This window comes from Podarcis erhardii (genome assembly GCF_964252035.2).
Source record: "Podarcis erhardii genome assembly, chromosome: 11".
Lineage (NCBI taxonomy): Eukaryota > Metazoa > Chordata > Lepidosauria > Squamata > Lacertidae > Podarcis > Podarcis erhardii.
Window position 1 is genome coordinate 26555599 of NC_138501.1, and position 23409 is coordinate 26579007.

The 23409-nt window shown below is 38.5% G+C and overlaps 1 long non-coding RNA gene across 5 annotated transcripts in view; it reads right to left on the reverse strand.

Annotated features, from left to right (window-relative positions):
• LOC309352216 overlaps nt 1–23409 on the reverse strand; it is a 450312-nt gene that overhangs the window by 342387 nt on the left and 84516 nt on the right. The window lies entirely within an intron of this gene.

A 23409-nucleotide genomic window follows, 5' to 3' on the forward strand; every position in this document is an offset into this window, starting at 1 on the left:
CTATAAGGGCTCTTGTGTCCCCCATAAGGGAATAAGGGCAGACTTTCGTTTATTACAAAAGGCAAGCACTGTTTCTTTTCTGGGACAATTCCACATTCCATGCAGGGAGAGGGGCAGGCTGATTGTGTGCTTCCTCATCTTGTTTCCTGTTACCCACCTAGACCAATGGAGACTGGAACTGTATTCACAGCATGGATTGTAGGTATCATGAGTTTATCAGGCCACTACACTTTGAGCTATTAAGTGCTCTCTTGCTTTACATTTTCTCAAGTCAACAGGGCTCCGTTTTCCAAACCTACTCCAGACACACACCTAAACACAGAAAGAGCCTTTCCCCTCCCAATTCTTTGTACAGGAAGAAAAGCCACATCAAGTTTTGAGACTCTCCTTGCCATTTTTCTGCAACTTTCAAAAGAAAGAACAACCAGGTCTACAACTTAATATCAAATCCATGTTCTTCTCTCCTCCTGCTGCCTCATGTTCAAAGGTAAGCAAGGTGCAAAAACTTGCAATCTTTCTTTTCTTTTAGAGACATTGGTTCTTCCTTCAGTCCCTATCTACCATAAGCCACATGCATCTAAAACCACTCCTTAACAAATGGCTACTTCTTCTGTCTAAAGAAAAATAAATACCTTCCTGCCAGTCAATGCGACCCATGAAATACCTGTTTTATATTATATTACTGTTACTGTTACTACTACCCACCCTTCACCATATGGTCCCAGGCTCGAGGAGAACATAGTTAATCATATCACTATTATGCCATACTTTTTTCTGTCCCTTTAAACCTAAATTCAAGCCTATTTACCTCTACAGCTTTTAGGCTGCAATCCTATATGCACTTCCTAACTCAGTGGAACTTGCTTTTGAATGGATGTTTAAAGGACTTTACTATGATATTTAAGAAATGTGAAATGGATTGCTAATTTATATCATGTTAGACTGCATGCTCCCCTCTTGTCTCAGGGTAGAACATCTCATTTTTAAGTTAGATAGCGTTGCCAAGTCTATTACTATTCCCTATTATTTCTGAAGTATTATTCCAGTGCTTTAAAAGTCTCGTGTCTTTTATCCTCACAATCCAAAAGGTACATGAAGCTCAGGAATAAGAATTTTTGAAAAGCCACTAAGCAGGCACTGTTGGTTTGTGTCTACTGTTACTGTTAGCCTTCATTCTATATGTATAAGACAGCAGTACTTTATATTCTTTGGCCTCTCACCCAGGCTGTAAATCATTTGCTGAGGTGAGAGGTGCAGGAAGAGGATACCTTGAACAAAGGAAATTAGATAAGATCTAAGGACTTTGATCACCTGGATTTAGCATCACATTTCATTTCTCCAAGGCTTCCAAGAGGAAAATACAGTATATCAGTACCTGGGTAGTGCTACAACACAGGAGACTGGCAGAACATTGGACATTTTCCTCTGATACATCACAATTAAAATTCAAGTTACTAAATAATCTCAGGAAAGGTCCAATGGGAAAGGGTTGTACTTTGTTTTATACTAGTTTATCATGACTGAGTCTTCTGGCGATAAATTATCTTTTGTGGTGATGTTCCTTACGTATCTATTTTATTTTGACCATGAGCCCGGGAGAAAACAACGCCCCATATAAAAGTAAATACTTATTGTTGAATGCACAAATTCTCTGTCAACCTTACTTTCTTGAGGACTGAACTTCTACCTCCTGTCCTAAACTCTATATTCTGTGTGGAAAATCAAGACACAAATTGTGCCCATTCAGGAAACCCACTCTTAGGATGTTAACATGCTGCTTTGAGGGTGGGGAGCATGAGATACAAATATTATAAATAAGGATGCAATCCATTGAGGTGTCCCTTTGATTTCAGTGGGGAAATGTAAACATAAGTTTGACTCTCTTAATGAAATAAATGAGGCTTAAAACATTGTAAATTCCATCTGAACTGTGTCCCAAGTAAACATGCAAGGTGCCACACATTGGCCTCGGAGCGTTTCCAGTAAACATGAATCTAGAAATCAGTCTGAAGAACACTTTTCCTCCAGTATTTAGCACTAACAACATTCTAGTTATTATTTATCAATGTGCATGACTGCTGACAGCATCCAGATGCATTATAACTTTCTACAATTATGCTGAGAGGTTGATACTCATTTTTCATGAATAAATTATTTTGATCACATTCCAACTCTTTTGTTTTAAACATTATATTTATATGTCATCATTAAATTACATCTAAATGCTAAAATGATGACCTCTTAATCTGCTATGCCAGAATACTAAAAGTCAGGCAAAAAAACAACAACCAGAAATGTATCTTGTCATTTCTCAGCATAGATGTTTGTGTAACAGTAAATGCTAAATTGCTACTCTGAATCATGAGTAATACAGCTATTAAAAGGACCAAACATTTGTCTAAGTACATTTCTGATAACTGGAAAATAAATTCTGAAGAATCCTCACTCATTTCTGGCACCTGACAACAACTTTTCAGGTACTCTGACATCCATTTAGAACAGTCTGCTTTCTGAATTAAACAAGCTTGCATGTTCCTACATTTCTGAATACATTTGGTTTGCAAAAAAACTGATCAACAAACAGAAGTTCTGTAGAAATTTAAAACATTCACTGAAATAAATATGCAAATATAACACATATTCTTGTTATAAACAGAATGAAATGAAGTTTGCATAGAACTTTGCACATTGAAAGTGTTATAATGATATGGATAATATTACAGATTCTCTTTGGGGTTGTGACACAATGGTTTCGATTGACAATGCTCTCACTGTGCATAAATTGTCTCAATGCACAAAATCTTTCATCACTTACTTCTGAATAAACCTGCTTAGGATTGTGCTGCTAGTCAGTTATCTGACACTAAGTGAACCATTGCAAATAATTAATCATGAACACAAGTTAAGCGTGTTTAAATCTCATTGATTTCTCCTACTGAAATCAATGAGTGCCTGACTTTGGGTAGATCATGAATATCAGTGTGTGTGTACAGCAGTGGACTTTAGAGCCCCAATTTGTGCAACACCGAAATTCAGTGCACCCCCCATCTCTTGCCTTCCACTCTACCTAATAGTTGTGCTGCCCTCAAGGTTCGGTGCCCTGTGTGACTGAACTGGTTGCTCTCCCCTAAATCCACCTCTGGCGTGTGTGTATGCACACAAGCGCATGCAAATGTCCTGAGATATGTCAGAATTTGCGGCTGGTTTTGCAAGAAAGATTGTCCAGAGATTTGGGCTGAGGTGTCAACAGTACAATGACGGCACTCAGCAATCCTCTCCCTCCCTCCCTCCCTCTCTCTTACAAGTCAAGTCAAGTTGCGGACATTGTGAACCAGGGCTTGAATGCAGTAAAAAGGTAAAGGACCCCTAGACAGTTAAGTCCAGTCAAACACGACTATGGGGTGTGGCGCTCATCTTGCTTTCAGGCCGAGGGAGCCAGCATTTGTCCACAGACAGTTTTCTGGGTCATATGGCCAGCATGACTAAACTTCTGGTGCAACAGAACACCGTGATGAAAACCAGAGCGCACGGAAACACTGTTTACCTTCCTGCTGCAGCGGTACCTATTTATCTACTTGCACTGGTGTGCTTTTGAACTGCTAGGTTGGCAGGAGCTGGGACAGAGCAACAGGAGCTCATCACCACTAAGCAGATTCGAACTGCCAGCCTTCTGATTGGCAAGCCCAAGGGGCTCAGTGGTTTAGACCACAGCGCCACCCGCATCCCTTTTGAATGCAGTAATGGCCTGGAAAAGGGTGAACAAATTGAAACTCTATTCTGACAAGACAGTAGTATTGTTGGGTAGCTGGTTCACCTAGTTGAATGGTCTCAAACCTGCTTTGAAAGGGGTTGCACTCCCCACAAAGAAGCAGGAGTAGAGCTTGGCAGGCGGTGCTTTTGGTTCCAAAATTGCCATTAGAGCTCAAGTGGCCTCTGCTCAACTCTCCACTCAGCTATGAAGCTCATTGAGTGGCTTTGGGTCAGTCACTGTCCCTTAGCATAAGGGATATATCGTCATCTTCTTGCTATAAATTGCACATTTACTGCTGTTTTGCAGAATGTAAAAAAAAAACAATGCTAGTTTTCATCATTTGGATGATTTTATCCTCATCTTCTTCAAATTAAGCATGGGGAAGTGCCTGAGAAGGTTCACAGAATCCTAGAAATGGAAGGGACCCCGAGGGCAATCTAGACCAACCTGCTGCAATGCTGCTTTCAAGTGAAAATATAGGTGAGCCCTGCCTCCAGAGGATAAAACTCCCCTCACATTCTATAGTGCTGTTTTCTTCCCCGAGACAAAGAAAATATTTATGAACCATTTTTATACATATATTCATTTTTGTGGCTTTAAAAAAAACTGAAATGGGCTTCTGTAATTTTTTTTTTTGCTATGCACAAGTTTAAATTCAAGTTTGTATTTGGTTAAGTCTAAAATTTTAATGGCGGACAAGTCATTTGATAGTTCTAGAAGTGAATAGTTTGAACATAGTTGCCAAACTGTCTTACCGGTCCGTCCCACCCCCCACCCCCAATTCTGTTGCTTCTGAATGATTTGTGCCTTTTATATAAACATTCAGAAACTATATTTACTTCAGGGCTCACATGTAGTATGTTCAGGGATTTTTAAAAAAATAAATAAAGGATAAACTCAACATTATTTTTATTTCTCTGAAGTTACTTTTGTGTCTAAAACTATGAGATGTTGTCTCCCATGAAAGACAATAAGCTTACTCATACTACAGAAGTCATTGGTAACAAGACTAAATATTTTTAAAAATCAAATAAAGTTGGTTTCATATGTCATAATAATTCTGCGTTTTTTAAAACTAAAGGCCAAGTATGAAATATTAATATCAGAAACCAATAAAACACATGTCTGTATGTTGAATATGTGCTTTTTTTAATTAAAAACCCCCAGAATGTGTGTGTAAAACACTGAAAAATAAAAACGGTGATACACATAAAATGCTTCAAATCCTGCAGTTCAAACAAAAAGGGCTCAAAAAATTACACACACTTTGCTATGTATACACAATAGAACTGATTTAAATTAACAAAAAATTAATGCTTAATGCTAGTATGTCTAATGCCAGGAGTCATCTTTGTAAGCATTTAAACAATAAGCATTAGTTCCTTACCATGGCCAGTAGGCCAATTTTAATTTTAGCATTACAATAATAATGTAAAAAGACAGGGGAGACAACGGACTATATTTACATATATTCTATTAATTATTTAACTTTTTACATTAGCATTATATATTTATAATGCTAATTATTCACAGAAAAACATCCTCAATATTAAGTAGGAAAATTATATTATTGTTATTAAATATGGTATAACAAAAGTAAGGTTTGGCTGGTTATTTACTATAGACCACTAGTGCCCCCTTCTGCTGTGAAATAAAAACAAATACACAGAATCATTTTTTTTTTTTTTTTTGCTTATTTCTCTGCTTTTGCTTTCCCCCCCCACATGGTTGGTCAATTTTACACTGCTCCCTGGTTAAAACAATTCACTTTCTTTTAAAATAGCCATTGAAATAAAGAGAATATAATAATAATAATAAAATACTGCTTCAGAATCTTCACTTCCAAGAGAACATTATGTGATACAGGAGGATTATAACATGTTCCTCTTCATATGGGGATACGAAGCAAAGTCTTATACAAGCAACCAAAATAAAAGTTTGAAAAAGAATTTGAGTTTTTAGAAAGATGTTTATAGCAAACCTTTGTACATACAGGGCTGTCATGTTGCCATCCTTCAGGGCAGGGATTCTGAGGCAAACACTGAAGCTCTTATTCATTACAGTATTTTCCTATAGATTGACTATGAAGGGTAAAAGGTGACACAACTGATACAAACTCATCATTAATTGCCATAACATTGCACTTTATCTATTTGCTACATTCAAGTGAGGTAACAACTGCTGTGCGCTAGTATTTTCCATGTGACTACTAATTCCTTTCTACTGATCTTTAGCTAGCTGTATTGGTTACAATTTTCACAGCTGAATGGAATTCATATTTTTTTTGTGAGGTTTATCTTTAAACTTCCCTTCTGAAGACCAGTGTAAAAAAGGAAACTGAAAACGGGGAAAATAGTTAAGGGGTGTTCAAGGGCAACTCGGAGACATACAAAGAAATCCCCATATTAATTTTAAATGTACCCTTGGTTGGCTATGTAAAATGCAAGCAAATTAGTGAAACACTATCAATATATTGCTAGAAACAAATTAACGGGAGTAGCAAATACTAGAAGCTGTTTTTCCTAAAAGGAGAACACAGTACTTGCATTCAACACAAGGAACAAATTACTTTTGTAATCAGATCTTAATTTAAAACAGAATCATTAGATGAACATCATAAACTTGTAAACTTAGCCATAAAAGTTAAATACAAGTACAGTACTGGCTATGAAATAGCCTTATGTAAGCTTAATTTTTTAAAAAATCAGGAAAAAACCCCATAACTATATAGAATTATATCTGGCTCAATGTTGTAGTGCTGCACCTGTATAGAATATTTTGATTCTAAATTCTGAGAAAATATTTTATTTTCTGGCAAAAATGAAAAAATATATCATAGTGCACCAACTATTACCAAACCACATAATTATGTTTATTTAATAAATTTGCAGAAATGAAAACAGATGTTTAAGACAAAAACTCCATTTTCAGAAAATGGCTATTTTAATTCCACTAGGCACAACATCAGTTATAGGCTGTGTATGTATTCACCAACTTGTCATTCTTTAAGACAAAAATTGAATCATATTTGGAGAACTTTGCAGATTCTTAGCTCTCAATGGATTTGAAGATGTAAGTTACAATCTAGGATTCTACATGTGCAGAGCTGCAGAGAAACTAGTCTACACAACCGTGAAACCTTATAAGAAATGTCAGCTCACTATACTACTCCTCTGTGTAGAAACAAAGAGTTTATGGCACCTAGAACTCTTGTCAGCAAGTTGCATATTCCCGTCCACAAAACAAGTGTTTTTGTTCTTGTTGTTTTGCATTCTGTATTCTGAGGATACACTCCCACAGCAGATTTTAGAGGATTTCCCCCCTCTAAGTTCGGCAATAAAAAGTGCACAATTCTAGGCAATATTACCATAAATTAATTTAAGCTGCTCTGCTTCAATATGATGTAGTGCCGTTTATTTCAATGGGTGTTAACTCCAAATATGGCTTTTAACTGATCAGCCGTTCATAGCTAAAGCTTACGCTAGAAAATAGCTATTGAAAAACACAGTATTATCTCTTACATTCATATTGCACTTTCCATGGAATCATAATGAAAAACCGATTACGGCATGACAGGTGAATATTAGGTTCAGTACTTTTTTCTGGGGGTATGCAGGGGTACGCGTATCCCTAAACATTTTGTGAATCCAAGTTTGGCCTCATTGAGGGGCAGTATTTCAATATGAGTAGGAAAATGAGAGTACAGTGGAACCTCGGGTTACATGCTGTCCTCCTTACGAACGGTTCGGGTAATGAGCTCCGCTAACCCGGAAGTAGATGTTCCTGGTAGCAAACTTTGTCCCAGGATGCGAGCGGAAGTCGCGCACTGGCAGCGAGGTGGCAGTGGGAGGCCCCATTAGCAAAAGCACGCCTCAAGTTAAGAATGGTTTCGGGTTAAGAACGGATTTCCAGAACGAATTAAGTTTGTAACTGGAGGTACCACAGTACCTCTAAACATTTTTTTTAGGAAAAAAACTGATTAGGTTCTTTGTAAGCAATATATTGATTTGTTATATAATCATATTTTTCACACAGACTGCCTTGATTACAATTAAGCACTGCTACTTGTATGCATAGCTCAGTCAACTGTTCAACTTCCATTAGTGGTGAGAAAGGGGGGGCACTAAACATCTCATTATTTCACAGCAACAAACAGGGGTGTCAACTTGAATAAAATAGGGGGGCAAGTAAGTCCTGCCCTGCATAATCAATCACATGACGTGGTGCAGGGACACCGTTTGGCATAAAATACCCATCAACTTTGGGGGGCCCCAACCCCCTCCAATATTTTAGGGGGGGGCAAAGACACCTCTGCCCCTAGGAGTTGATTAGTCTTAGTTGTTCAGGATGATGAATGTCATTTTCTGTGTGTGGTCATGAAACACTTATTTTGTGGAGTCTGCCCTATACATTGCTGGGACCAATTTAATGACTTGGGACCAAGGGATCTGAGAGAACACCTTTTCCAGTACTGACCTACCTAGACTGGCAGAGATAACAGAATCATAGAGTTGGAAGGGACCATGAGAGCCATCTACTCCAACCCCCTGCAATGCAAGAATATTTTGCCTAGCACGGGGTTTGAACCCATGACCCTGAAATTAAGAATTTTGTGCTCTACCAACTGAGCTATCCCAGAAGACAAAGCCCTGCTTCTCTCTTTGCCCCCACCAGAATGTTGCCCACTGTCTCGTGATGTGAAATAGGGCCTTCTCTGTGGTGGTGCTCCAGTCATAGAACTTCCTCTAATGGCATGGCTTCTCAGTCACCTAGAAACATTTTTATTTGCCCAGGTTTATGGTGGACCTGGTTCTCTCTCCTGAACTATGCAATTTTAAACAGTGCTATTTTTCTAGAAAAAGAGGTGTTGGAACTCACCATGAACATTTCCCTTGTTTTCCTATAATGGCAATGGAGCCCACCAGAGAGGTGCCAGAACTGAGTTCTGGCTGGAAAAAATATCTGGTTTTAAATGGGAATGCTGTCTAATTCTTTATGTCTTGTGACATTTTGATATTTTCGGATGTTTCGTTGCATTTTATTTTTCTAATTCAAACATTTACTTTCATCAAATATTGTTTAATATTGCTCCCGATTTGGTGCATGTGTGTGACAAAAAATGGCATACAAATACTTTAATAAATAAGATTTCTGAACTCATCTGTAAACTGCGCTAAATGCAAGCAATGCTTTTAAGCCTCACATTTCAATTAGCGCCCATTTATCTAGTTACAAAAAAAAAATGCATCACAGAATCACATGAAAAAATGATTTCACTATGACTTTTTAAAAATCTGCTTGCCATGTCCTAGGTGGGGTAGAGAGAAAAGGTGAAGGTTTGAAAATTTAGTTTTAATTGCAAAAAATGGAGCATTTTCAAGCAAGTTTTCAAACCTTTTGTACTGCACAAAATTATGAAGGTTGCTCATGCAGCCACTGTTTCTCTTCCTCACTCTGCAGCCCACCATACAGAAACAGTATGTCTCCCACTTGTGTAACATTGGATACAACCCAAAATGTTGTTGTTTTTAATTGCTTTAAAAAAAACATTTAAAAACATTTATAAACAGCTTAATATGTTAAATTCTTAAGTGATTGCTGCTGGTTTTCTTTCCTGTTTACACTTACACACATACATATTTATAGACAGATAGATGATGAAGCCAAATAGCATTTTAGCAGTATTATTCAATAATTTATATGGACAATTCTCCAATTTGATGCATTTCCGCAGTTCAAAAAATAATATTTAAAATAATGAATAGGTGAAGATTTTGCTAGCCCTAGACCCTGTGAACAGGTATTTGTGCATCAGAAAGCCAATAAATATTTCAGCACCATAATCTTTAAATACAATTATGATGATAGCTTATCTCCGAACATTCCAGACATCTACCTTAGTGCAGCATAATATCATCTTTATTTCATTATCACTGTGTGATGCAGTGAGCTACTCTCCTGGAGGATATGTTGTCTAATGATGTTTTCCCAAAAGGCAAAACTTGCCAAAAGAGCCAGGTTGGAGTTGCAGGTGATGGCAGCTCTGGCAGTCTCTCTGTTGATCGGAAAAGCTCTCTAGGACCTCAACACACTTGTTTGAAACAGAGTATGCCAGTATCTGCTTTTGCCTAGGATAGGGGTGTTCTGCTATAAAGCGGGTCTTCCCTTAAAGAGGGCACACCCAATTGGTAGGTCCCTCATAGCTGAGTGCAATCTGGCCAATGGAATGCAGTCCAAACGGTTCCAGGGACCTATTTATGCCCATGCACATGACGCAGAGCTTCCTCTTTCGGCACGTGCATTCGGAACACCCACCCACCTCTCCCTACTTTTAGGGCTTTGCGCTTGACCTTGCTATGCCGTCATGTGTCATCTGTTGTTGGGACAGGGGCACAGCAGGAATTTTCCCCACTTGGCTGACTGGCTGTTACCATTTGGGTTTCACCTGCTGCATAGCAAATCATCACAACTTGTAAAGTTGCAGACAGGCCCTGGTTTAGGTGATAGGGATGGGAGAACGCTCTCGCCATCCCTGTGTGAAAGGTATTCTGTTAAAAGAATCCAGGGACTCTATGGTTTGGTCAACCCCTGAGAGGGGGTTGTGCCTGTGCCTGAGTCCACAGAGACATTTGGGTGGCAGAGATAGCCTGTTCCCGGCTTTCCACTTATCCAGGTGTTCACCCTTGGCTGACCTATGCTGGAACCCTGGGTCAGCACTACCTGCATGGCAGGGAGCTAGTTGAACCAGAGCCTATGAAACCAATCACTTTCTGTAATCAATAAAGTTGTGGTCTAAATTCTGCCAAAAACCAACACCAAAATTTGAGTCATGTGTAAATTTATTTAGGGGGGGAGGTTTCTGGGTCTGAACATGCAGTCAGTGAAAGACGTTGATAGCATTTCCAACATGTAGCATGCGTGGAAAGGATGGAGAGGCACTGCCAACGTTGTCACCACCTGCTGCTCCATCCTGGCTCCTGTGGTCAGCTTTTCCCCTTGGGGGTCATCGGCAGACTGTCTTGCTGCTGGGTGCTAGTATGGGATGAAGGCCTCTGGAATGAGCTAATAATCTCAAGAGGTGTCAACATTCAAAGGAGCCATTCAAAGAGCCCCAATTCATTTTCAGAATAAGCAGACTGCTACTTTCCAAATCCTGGGAACAGCCTTCTAGGGTTCTGGCATCGTTGAACCCAACACATAGTTGTGACACTGGGGGCAGTCCACAGAATAGCTCTTTGAGGCAAGGACTAACTGTTAAGCCCTCAAGGTAAGCTATTTGAATGTCATCATGAGCCTACATTTCAAAATAAAACCAGAAGTTTTAAAATATTCATAATAAGATAATATGTGGACAGCGAAGATACTCAGTACTCATGGGGCTGTTCTAGATGGGGGGGGGGGTCAACCCCTTGGAGTTTTTTCTCCATAATATTTATTTGTACTTCTGCAATCTGTTTCCCTCAGCATCTTGGCTACATAGCCATTCGAATTCAAGCCTGAGTTCACTGTTAGAGAGCGGAAATAATCTTCTGTACATGATTCTGTTCATGTGCACAGTGCAGGCTTATGAGGTTATGCAGTGAGTAGGAAGAGGCATTAACCAAGAGACAGAGGAGCTCTTGGTGCCCTTTTGGGTGGGAGACAGAAGCCAGTGGTAGAGACAGGTGCCTGGCTGTTGCCTAGCTAGCAACATCCAGGAATGGCTGTTGACATTCATGCCCAAAGGAATCATTCCTAGCCACTGAGAACTAATGCACCCACCGGATGCTAACTTCAGACCCCCATATTCTTTGCTGCCTCACTTTACATTGTGAAAACAGTACTGAGTTACTTCACCATTGCTTGCTCCTTGGTGGCAGATCCCTCTTCCCTCAACCTTATGTTCCAGTGCACCTCCCCACCAGCCACCACAGCATATAGAAATGAAAGACAATGGAATATTGTGGGTGCATGTTACAAATGAGAGAATCACAAAATGTAAGGTTGGCTAGTAGGCCATTTCCCAAATCTTCTCTTTAGCATGAAGAGATGTAAAGTAACTGAGAGTCCTCCCAGACAAAATTGATTATCCTAAAATTTCTAGTGCAATTATTCTATCACTTTTCTAACTGACAAAGCTCAAAATACAAAACATGATGGAAAACTGCATTGGAAAGTGCAATGCCGTATAACTTCCACGTGAACAAACCAGGGACTCAGCTATAAAGCTGCAAATAAAGCATTTTAAATGTGTTGTAAAGTGAATATACGAATGTGACACTAGATGGTGAGAGTGAGTTATGCCAAATTCAATGTATTTTTCACAACTTTTTTGAAAAAAACAAAAAGAATAAACCTTTTTGACAACATTTTTTTATGTGTGTGTGGATTCCGCCCAGAATGAATGTGCAACAAACATGGGACCATCACATAATCTCTATGCAAATTTTAAATGGGACCAGGATTTTGTTTTATGGCATGGCACCTGTGAAAGAAAGGGCACAAAGTACAGGGTCCTGTTGATGTTGGCTCCGCCCCGTTCCCCGAATTAACTAATGCAAAAAATAAGGGTGCAGAACTTGAAGATTTTTTTTCTGTGACTTTTAGCACAATAAGGGTGAAATCCTAACTCCACTAACCTGGAAGTAAGCACCATTGATTTAAATGGAACCTATGTCTGAGCAGACATGGTTAGGATTGAGTCCCTGTATATCATTTAGGCTGGGCTTTTCCCCCTCTCAGGTGGGTACCATTGCCATTATAAGAGAACAAGGGAGACATCCATGGTGATTTCCAAGACTTCTATTTCTAAAAAAAAATAGCACCGCATTTAGGGGACATTTTTGAACAATTCATCTCATTTTACAGTGGGGACCTCTGGAGACTGATAAACAGGTACCAGTATCTGTGTTGGTGTCTTGTGCACAGTATTCCACCATAGAGACCCCTCGTTTCTTTTTTCTTTCATCTATAGTTGGGGAAAGAGGACAGAAAGTGGAGAGAGTGGAGATATAAAGGGCAATGTGGAACAGAGAGGGCAGTGAAAAAGACACACAAAGAGAAGGTTGATATGGCTAGTGCAAGAGACAAAATACCATTTGCAAGAATTATGTTTAATAATTAGTCTTTCCTTTCAAGTCTCTGAGAACTTTTTATTCATGAGCTTAAGTTATGCAAGTCTAGAAGAATGGTATAAAAGAAAATCTTCAGCCTGTGATGAAGCTATTATTGAGAGGCAGTGTGACCTAGTGCTTAGGGTGTTTCTCCCCTCTCCAGGTTTGTTTTCTAACAATAAAACTTTTCTGTGATAGTCACAACTTTAGGATCTCCCAGGATCCCATGCATCCACTTTAAAAAACTCAACCGTAAACCTTGTCTTAGTTCAAATCAAATCAGGTAAATAATTTGTAGATATAAGTACTAGTAGCCCACATTGCTGTTGAAGCTTTAGGAAAGCATCAAAATCAGACTTATCCTGTAAGTGAACAGTTATAAGCCTGCTTGACTCGCCTTTATTCTGTTGCCTATCACAGCCAGAAAAAAATTGTAAAACAAAAAGCAAGTCAGGGGAAAATGTAGTGAATGCAGAATGGTTTATGGTTGCGTATTCCATGAGAAAATAATAAGCAAAATATTGCCCCAAAAAAGAGAACAAAAGATTAAGTATCTACTTGTGGATTAGCTTTCCATATTATACTTTGACAGGATGTCAGGAACTACCAAATCCATTACATTTATTAATGACACTAGAAACAGCAAAACACAGAAAAGCAGTGCTTGTCAGTTCAGCTCACCTAAAAATTAATTATGGCCATCATACAAATATTTTAAATGATATTTCAGTTGTACTTAAGACAGCTACAAAGGCAGATAACCTGCAAGACATAAATCTGCAATGATGAAGTTATTACCAGTTTTGGTGGGTAGTTTTCTATCTTTAAAGAGCAGGTTATATCTTTACATTCTTACTGTCTTTCACTTTTCTAAGGTGACTAAGTAATAAATACAAAAGAGGAGGATATATAGCATAGGGAGACATGAGATAATGAAAAGCAGCCTTGTCTATTCCTTGGAAAAGAATTATTAGCTTCTCAATGTGATGTTTTAAGTAGAGTATATTGCAGGAGAGTCTGAGTAAGTAAAAAGTCAAACAAAGCAAAATATAAATATCATCTCACCATTTTGGATCCTCAGATTCAAATATTTGTTCTTTCTACATTTGCTGACTGAGCTGAGGATTTGTGTCATATAATTCTTGCTAGCACACATAACTAAGTACATTTATTATTGCTTTCATGAGCACACAGGTAACCTGTTTTGCATCTTATAACAAAAGTGACATCCCTTCTAAAGCAGACACTGCCTTTGATGCTATTGCTCATGAAGCATTGTATTGTGACCACAGAACTTAGAGGTTGTGCCCAGGCCTTTTCTACAGAAGAAACTCAATGGATAACAATAGGGTGTTGGTCTAAACCACACCAGGTTCTTTCACAAAAGGATATTACATTCCCCTTTAATTTCACATAGATGCAATACTGCTTCTTCCTTATCATCTGGATACAGGTCTTGGAATCTCATTGGAAGGAGGGGGATGATGAAACAAAAGCCAAGCCTATAATGGTGATCAGCCATGATCAATACAACTTTCTACTAGACAAAGCATTTCTTTGTAACTAAAAATCTAGGCTGCCTGAGTCTAGTGAGTATTCAGAGAGATGCAATGGTGAAGCGCTCAAAAAACTAAGTAGTTGTACACCTTGCATGGAAGGGGAATGACTGGATCTCCATGTAAGCCACTCTGACCTTAATAATAAAATATGATGATGATATTATGATAAGTAAAATACTTTGAAGCTGGACTGCTGCAATAGTCTCTATGGAAGGGTAGAACTGATAAGTATTTGGAACCACCTAGGCTTGCTCAAATCCCCTTGACGGGGTGAGCTCCCGTTGCTCGGTCCCTGCTCCTGCCAACCTAGCATTTCGAAAGCACGTCAAAGTGCAAGTAGATAAATAGGTACCACTCCAGCGGGAAGGTAAACGGCATTTCCGTGCGCTGTTCTGGTTCGCCAGAAGCTGCTTAGTCATGCTGGCCACATGACCCGGAAGCTGTATGCCGGCTCTCTCGGCCAGTAAAGTGAGATGAGCATCGCAACCCCAGTCATCCGCGACTGGACCTAATGGTCAGGGGTCCCTTTACCTTTACCTTTACTGATTTGAACTGGTCAGTATATAAAATGCTCCTCTTGACCATTTTTCTTCTCTCTATCACCAACAGAGAGAACCCCAGTAAATATGCCATCTGTTCATCAAGCACAAGTGGCAAAGGTGCTTAGAGGTGTATTTGTGGTGGCAATATCAAAATTATAAGATTATTGACAGGAGGGGAAGATATGCCGTTCCATCTCGTGCACATTTTACTTAGAAAGCTTGATGTGATTCATTCCAAGTAAGTGTAATTAGGATGGTAGCCTTGCATTACTTTTACAATGCTTCAATTTACAAGGCAGCTCACTGATATATCAATAAAAGGGTATCTATAGAGTAAACTAGTTTATAGAGTATAGATCTAAATTTCATTATTATTTTTTATCCTGTGTTGGAATTTAGTGCATGCCTTTTAAAGCAACTGGGGTGAAGGTTTTCATGTCATCGAGAAATAAAGATGATGTCAGAAATATTCCTTTTCATTGGGATCCAAAGATCCATATGTAAAAGTAATTCACACTAATTTCCCCCATCCTCTGAGAAGCTTGAAACTTGGGGAAATTTTACCAGAAGCGTTCTTACTAGGAATTACAGGTACCGAAATACCAAAGGATCAGAAAAGATTGTTTATGTATGCAACAACAGCTGCACAGATGCTACTGGTCCAGAGATGGAAGGAAGAGTTAACCCCGACCAGAGAAGAATTTCAAATGATGATGGACTATGCCGAAATAGCAAAACTAACTGGGAAGCTCAGAAATCAAGAAGACAATAACTTTCAGAATGAATGGGAAAAGTTTGTAATTTGTATACAAGACCACTGCAAGCAGGTTAAAACATTGGCAGGATTTTAATCACACTTGTAAAGTAACGGAAACTATGGACAATTTAGAAGGAAAAATATTTGGATAAATATTGATATGCAGTTGTAATTATTTTTACTAGGACCCATGGAAGGGATGGGGGGAAGTCATGAGATTCAAAGTAATCCGAGTATTTGGATTTTGAATTGATGTTTGTTGTGTTTATATTTTCAAAAATCAAATAAACATTTTTTTTAAAAAAAAAAAACTTGGAATTTTGAGAGCAGCTTCTGATAATAAGCACAAGGAGCTATCATCGAAGAATAGGAAGCACAGATAATTTTACAGTCATCTGTAGTAAGCATATACAGTATGGCTTTACAGTTCTCTACATACAAATCTTACAAAGAATTGTTTCCCCAGTGTGCACTGCTAATATGTCAAAAGCTAATGCAACTGTACTGTGATATTTAGCATTTTACCTGTCACCATCCTGGCTATTCTCATTCCCTAAAATAGTGTTTCCTGTCAAACTATACTATGAAGGAAATAGGAGGCAAAAATTACTGTTCCAACTGCATTCTATTAATGGCATACTGTCTTCTCAGTTTTAGATGCTTATTTCTGAAATCTGCATGCAAAAATAAAGCAACTCCACATTCTAGAATGCTGTATCAAAATATTTATGAAAAAATGTAGATAAGTCCTCTTCCAGGTTCAAGATTCTCAGCACTGTTTCAAGGACAGCTGAAGCTAAAGCTTTTTCTTACAGAAATTAGTAGAATCAATTGTACAGCATGTTTTACTTAAATGACAGACTTTCAGGCATTCTGTGAAGTGGACTAAAGTTCTATCTATATTATTTAACACTAGCTTTAAAACAATCTGAAATACTTTACCAAGTCTAGTGTTATTTTTACTTTTCTCTTTTTAAAAAACCCCCAATCCCCCTATCCATCAAATTCGGAGAGAATTTTGCCAATGGATAATTTGATGAAATTAAAAGAGTTTTGAAAGTAGTTTTGCAGTGATTGGCCTAAAGGTGAAATCTAGCTTCTTCATCTGGTACCTAAATACAAGACATGTGAACAATTAGATAGGAACATCACTTTTCCATTCCCTTAAAAAAGTAATACTGTTAAATTTGAAGTAGAATATTTCAATTACAGCTTTTATGTCTTCCAACTCAGTAACATTAAGTGAAACAGAAAGGTCACCTGGTTAAATCACATAAATTCCTGGTATGTGTGGGGTTTTTCCAGTGAGAACCTTCATTATTTGGAAACACTGGATTGCAATTATGATAGGCTAATTGGAGGGAAATATTTTTTATAATTGTATTATTGTGAACATGCAATTTATAGCATTCCTATAATCCCTCAGTTTAGAAATGTGACATATTATTCAGTCGGGGCCCTTTGATGTGTGTTTTCCCCTTCAGTCTATGCTCCAACAATTCTGTCATACAGAGAACTGAAAATTAAGTTATTCTCACCAGCAATACTCCCTCACAAAGCATCTATCAAGCCATAGATATAAACCTCAGAACAATTCTTGCCAGGTTTCTCATGCAAATGCTGCAGAAAAACTTACAAGAGCACTTTAAGATATTGAGAATCCTTCAATACAGCCCAGTATAATAACTTTTACTTGCTAATTTCTATGGGTCAGTTGCAAAGGAATAGACCTGTCAATCTTTTTCAGATGTAGCAGAATTTGTCTGTCTACAAACAGGGATACTTTGTTGTTGCCATAGAGACTAATCCCCCACTTTCCTTCTGTTGACACAGCTAGTCACTGTCTAAACTACCTGATCACACTTTTAATAGGCAGCTGACTGGAGTACCATAAAATGCGCAAATCAAGTTTGGAACACTTGACACATCTACCGTTGTTTCTAAAGATGTGCAAAGAATTCTACTTTATTTGTTATTTTGCTAAAGTAAAACATTACTTAAGTAACCATTAATTTGCCCAAATTCTAAGTTAATTATACTGTTCAGACTGGCTAAATTGTTATTGTACAGGCATTAGTACTTTTTGTAATGGGTGTGAAAACCTCCCAGATAATAATTGATCATAAACATGCAAATTATTAGCAATATCTATTCTCTTTCTCCGACTCTTTTCATTGAGCACAGCAATGCAAAATTGTAATTTTTCTAATGCTCAAGTTTTAAAAGCTGTTGAGAAACTGACTATGTAAGCAAAGACAGTCTTTGCAATACAACGAAGGTCTGCAGTTGTCAGACCTCTCAAATAAATTGTCATTTCTATTATATCTGACTGAGTTTGAATAAGCAAAGCAAGATGTAGTCTGTAATCTAAAGCCTATTAGGTGGAAATACGATGTTTTTGGCTTCGAGTTTTACATTTTAAAAAGGAGAGAATTTAAAATAATAAAAAATAAAACTGTTCCATCTCCTGACTCACAGAAGCATACACACCTCTGAACACCGTTTTATTTGGAGATTTGGGGAAAGGCCCAACACATTGCAGTATTCAATTTATGTTTACATCAGCAGTATTCATTTTCCTAAAACAAAAAACTAGACAAAAAACCTTTGGCTTAGCTAGCATATGTAAATCTAATTTCCTCCATATTTCACATTCAAAATATAAAACTATAAACATTTCTAATATGTCCCCTTGCCTTGTGTCCTCCTTTAATGTATGTTGGGGAATGAGTTTGTTGTTGTGCCTCCTTCAATTAAGAGGAAAAACTGATGTGTATCATTAATTACGTCAGTGAGAATCATAAATCATCAGTGAGTACTGCAATTCATTATTTTTAAGTCATGTGAAGAACCATGACAGGCACAAGATAAATCCACAGACTTTTCATCTCAGAGTGATAAGGGAGGAAAAAATAGAGATGGGGAAAAGATGCAAGAAGATTATCATCAGTTTATAAGTTCTACACACACACTATTTCACTGCACAAAACAGATTTCATAGCACAGCACCACATTTTGCTATTCTCACCGTGTTTAGGAAATGCCAGGTGCCCCATTATAAAGTATAGCTTAGTGATGTTTTTATAAGTATACTGCAGAAACAAAGTAGGCTGTCTTTGTCTTAATGGTAAGATAAAAAGTAGTTAAAGATATGTTTACCTTAGAAGTAAAAAAAAAAAAAAAAAGCATTAAGACTTACTAGGTTCCAGGCATATCATACAGTAACGTACATTTCCCAAGGAAATATCACAGTAACAGTAGCAGAATTAAACTGGAGCACAGCAATTAGAAGAAGCATTTTTCAAAATTGTTTTTCATTGCTCTAATTTGCATATACTTATACTTTATATCTTGGTCATCAAATTTTCCAAAACATTTCCCAACATATTTCTTTCTTCTTGAACATCATCCTCATGTTGTTACTAACAGTAGACTCAAATCTTTATAGAGAGATTTGAAGTAAATCACTGTATGCGTTATGCTTCATTTTTTAAAAAGAACATGCCTGTCACCCAAAACTAGTCCTCAGGTGGGGGTGGGAGAACAGGGTACGGGGTGTGGGAAAGGGATAATAATCCCATTTGGCAAGATGGAGCAGAATACCTCAGTTGGGTAGAACATGATGCTGATAATGCCAAGGTTGCAGATTTGATCACTATATAGAACAACTGCATATTCCTGCACTGCAGGGGGCTGGACTAAATGAGTCTCAGGATCCCTTCCAACTCTATGATTCTGTGATTAAGGATGACTGCAAATGCACTACAGTGGTACCTTGGGTTATAGACGCTTCAGGTTACAGACTCTGCTAACTCAGAAATAGTACCTTGGGTTAATAACTTTGCTTCAGGATGAGAACAGAAATTGTGCGGCGGTAGCAGGAGGCCCCATTAACTAAAGTGGTATCTCAGGTTAAGAACAGTTGCAGGTTAAGAACGGACCTCCAGAATGAATTAAATTCTTAACCTGAGGTACCACTGTGCTTTGAATTCATTTCAATGTGATAGGTAGGAATAGTTTGCCACACTTGTGGCAACTAAGAGCGAGAAAAGCCCTCATGTCTTTACTAATGGGAGACACATCTCATGTCAGCACAATGCAGGTGTGTGGCTGCTGAGAGGCCATGAGCACGCAGACATGAGCACCAATGGTGTTCTGCGACAATGCCTACACTAGCTGCCACTAGCCCTGCCACAGCTATACACCCTCATGGCAATGATTTCATCTGCCCACTGCCTCCATGTCTCTTGCCAATATGAGGCCACTCTTCCCCTAAGGTTGCTTCTTCGTGGGGGCAGTCTCTTCCTGCTTGTTGCATTACCTCACCAGCTTCTGTTGCCCCAAGCATTGGTACAATTCTTCTTGAGGCTAGCTCAAGTTGGGATTTTACAATCCTAATCAGCACAATCATTTAATACATGCAAGTAAACGTATGAGTCACATTGCCATCATTAGTACCTTGTTTTGCAATTACCGGTATATTGCAGGGCACTAGCAAGTGGGGGTTGCTATTCATAGAAAGGTAAACAATTCTAGCTATGAAATACTTACAATCCAATACAGTAGGCATTTCGAGAGGCATGCAAGATGGATACTAAAGGGTATTGAGGCAGGGGGCCCCCCTGAGGTTTAACGTATCTGAGCCAGCCCCTTGCTTAGAATTGTAATGGCAACATCTGCCAGATCCAAAGGCTCTATTATCTATTATGGCATTTGCATAATCAAAGGCCAAGTGGCCACTAGAGTACATCTATGAAGCACAAACCTTTATAATATCATCAGCTTCCAGAGCCTTCCTTGTGCTTCTGAACACACAGTTGCTGTGGCTTATAGTGTCGAACAGAGTTAGCAGTAAGAAGAATGGGAAATCTTTCTGGGAGGGTGTGGGGAGAAGAATATACCAGGATGTACTGAGCTTCAGTGTAGAGTTGCCATTCCATAGCATATTCTTCATCTCAGATCTATTGCTGCAACCTTTTTTCAGTATGTTCATTAAAATTAAATAAAAGAGTAAAGCACAACCATGTAAAATCCTAGCAGGCAACTGCCAAAGCAACAAAACCAAAAAGACACATACAATTACCAAATTGCCACTTTCATCCTTAAACTTCTACAGAACTTCAATGGGGCTGGGAGAACACCAGAACACAAGACATTTCCAGATACACCAAAGCAATTTATTTGATTACAATCTTTCTGGAAATAAACTATTTATATTTTATTTCTTAGGTTTATAAGCCCACCCTTCATCCTAGTGATCCCAGAGCAGAATACAACATTGGCATCATAAAACAAAGCAAGCTAATGCAATCATGTGAATCGCTACCACGGCACACAATTGGAGATCAGATAAAAAATTCAAAGCAATTCACAGCAGGTGATAGGACTCAGGTCACAATTGGCCACATGACCATCTAGAACACTCATATACCTAGGCAAAAAAATGCATTTTATACCAGCACCAAAAGGGAAACAACATCAGCACCAGCCACACCTCAAAAGGAAGGGTATCTAATCCCCATGGAGATGACCTTTGGTCGCTTCATCACACCACACACTTTGCCAGGCAATGGGACACCTTGAAGAGCTTCCCCCAGTGATCTTAACACTCAAGCTGGATGGCAGAGGCACCATCAAACAACACTTAATTGATTTCTGTCTGTAAGTCTGGCGAAACTTGCAACTGAGCTCCGATTCATCTTGAGATAATGTTGAAGAACTGATGGCAATGTAGCCACTGCCTATTGTGTATATGCAATTAATGACCATGTTTTAAAAATGTAAATAGTTGTGGAGAAGTATAAACAGGCTTCCCTACTTGGATTTCTTCCCAAGGCTATTGTGAGGTGGGGATGGGAGGGGTAAAGACTCCTTCCTCAACCCCTGCAGTCCAATGCTCCTGGGTTAGATTTAGCAGTCAAAGAGAGAGAGCTTAAGTGACATTACAACTATCTTCATGCATTCATAGAAGGAGTGAAGCTAGTGCATTCTCCCCCGAACCCTTTCTTTGATTACTTCACACAGAAACTGAATGCCTGGAAAGAGTTTATATCAGACGGGAACAGCTCCTAAGTTGTGCTATCTTATTTCCATTAGACTACAGGGTCTGTTATGTTGGACAAAGTTGAGCCCTTACAGCTTTTCTTTGCTTCATACTGCTTTCTTATGCAATATGTTGTGAAACAGTCTTCAGTGAATGGATACTGTATGTATTGTCTTTCAAAGAAAAAGAAAAAACCTACGGATTAGTTTTGCTAGTTTACAGGGGTGCCAACTTAAATAAAATATTGTGGGGCCCAGGTAAGCCCCGCACCACGTAACTAATCACAAGGCAAAGTGCACAAACACCATTTGAATGAGAATGCCCATCAACTTGGGGGGGGGCTAAAGTATTTTGTGGGGGCCAAAGCCCCCACAGTCCCTAGGAGGTGGCTCCTATGCTAGTTTACTTCTAACATGTGAAGGAGCCTAGTCAAAGAAGAAGATCAAAATACATTAAATGATAGTGAGCTACATATAATCCAGTGGCAATATATGCCCATGCAATTATTTAACTGGAAGATATCTATTTTGCCTTTTGCTTAAACTTCCCATCTACACAGGCAAAACTGATTTATTAGGAATCAATTGTTTGCTGTCTCCTAATGTTTTGTCTTCTCTGGTGCAGAAAAAAAATGCTCTCCTTAAGCAACTTTGCACATGAAACAAGACAAAGGATTCCAAGATCAAAGAATATTGATTCTTATTCCAAAGTCAATGTTACATCTCTCAACATGCACTGCAAGGAACACTTGTTAATTTGCAATCATGCACCTGATACTTTGTAGGACAAATCTCCAGTGATCGCTTTTGGAACCACACTTTAGAAGCAAAAGGGCTCTGTTCTGCTCTTCCATGTTGCTTCAACAGCCAAGTAATGATATAATGCAAGAAGTTCTGGCATATATACATGCAACAGCAACTATATTTTCCCCTTTCTGTTTTTCTTCTATTTATCCAGTGCTATTTATCAAGTTCGGCATATCAACGTTTTAAACACTCAATCTACAGTGCATGACATTTTCTTAAAAGCAGGAATGGTTGATGTGGAGACTTTAAAGATGATAGACTCTCTTAGAGAGTGAGAGCTGATGTAGTGGGCAAAAGGGTGGACTCGGGGCCAGAAAGCATCCGTTTCAAATCTTAAATCAACCATGACCTCAATAGCTGGCCTTCTTAGCCCTCTCACTCACAGCCTAAGTACAAGAATGCTGATCTACCATATACAGCTGCTGAAAGGCCTACATACACAAAATAGCACTACATCCAATTTCTGTCAGGTTCAAACTAAGAGCAAAAATGAGTGGATTTTGTCTGTTTATGTATTTATAAAAAATATTTATATATCACTATATCACAAAAATGTATCAAAGCTGTTCACAAAAATAAAAATAAGCTAAAACCATACAATAAAAGTTTACTGCTGCTTGGAGCCCAATCAAGCTGTTGTTTAGATGAACCATTGCTGTTTTTTCTAATCTATTGGAAGTCTGGTTGCAGACTGTTCCAGAAATACTGAAGAGTTATATGCAACCATGTAAACTAGCCCCAGTACAATATGTTCAATGGGTCTTACTCCCCTGCAAGTGAGCACAGGATTTCAACCTGCTACCATTAGAAAATGCTGAGGCATTCTGACCAAAGCTCTATTTGTAAGCTATCCTGCCCT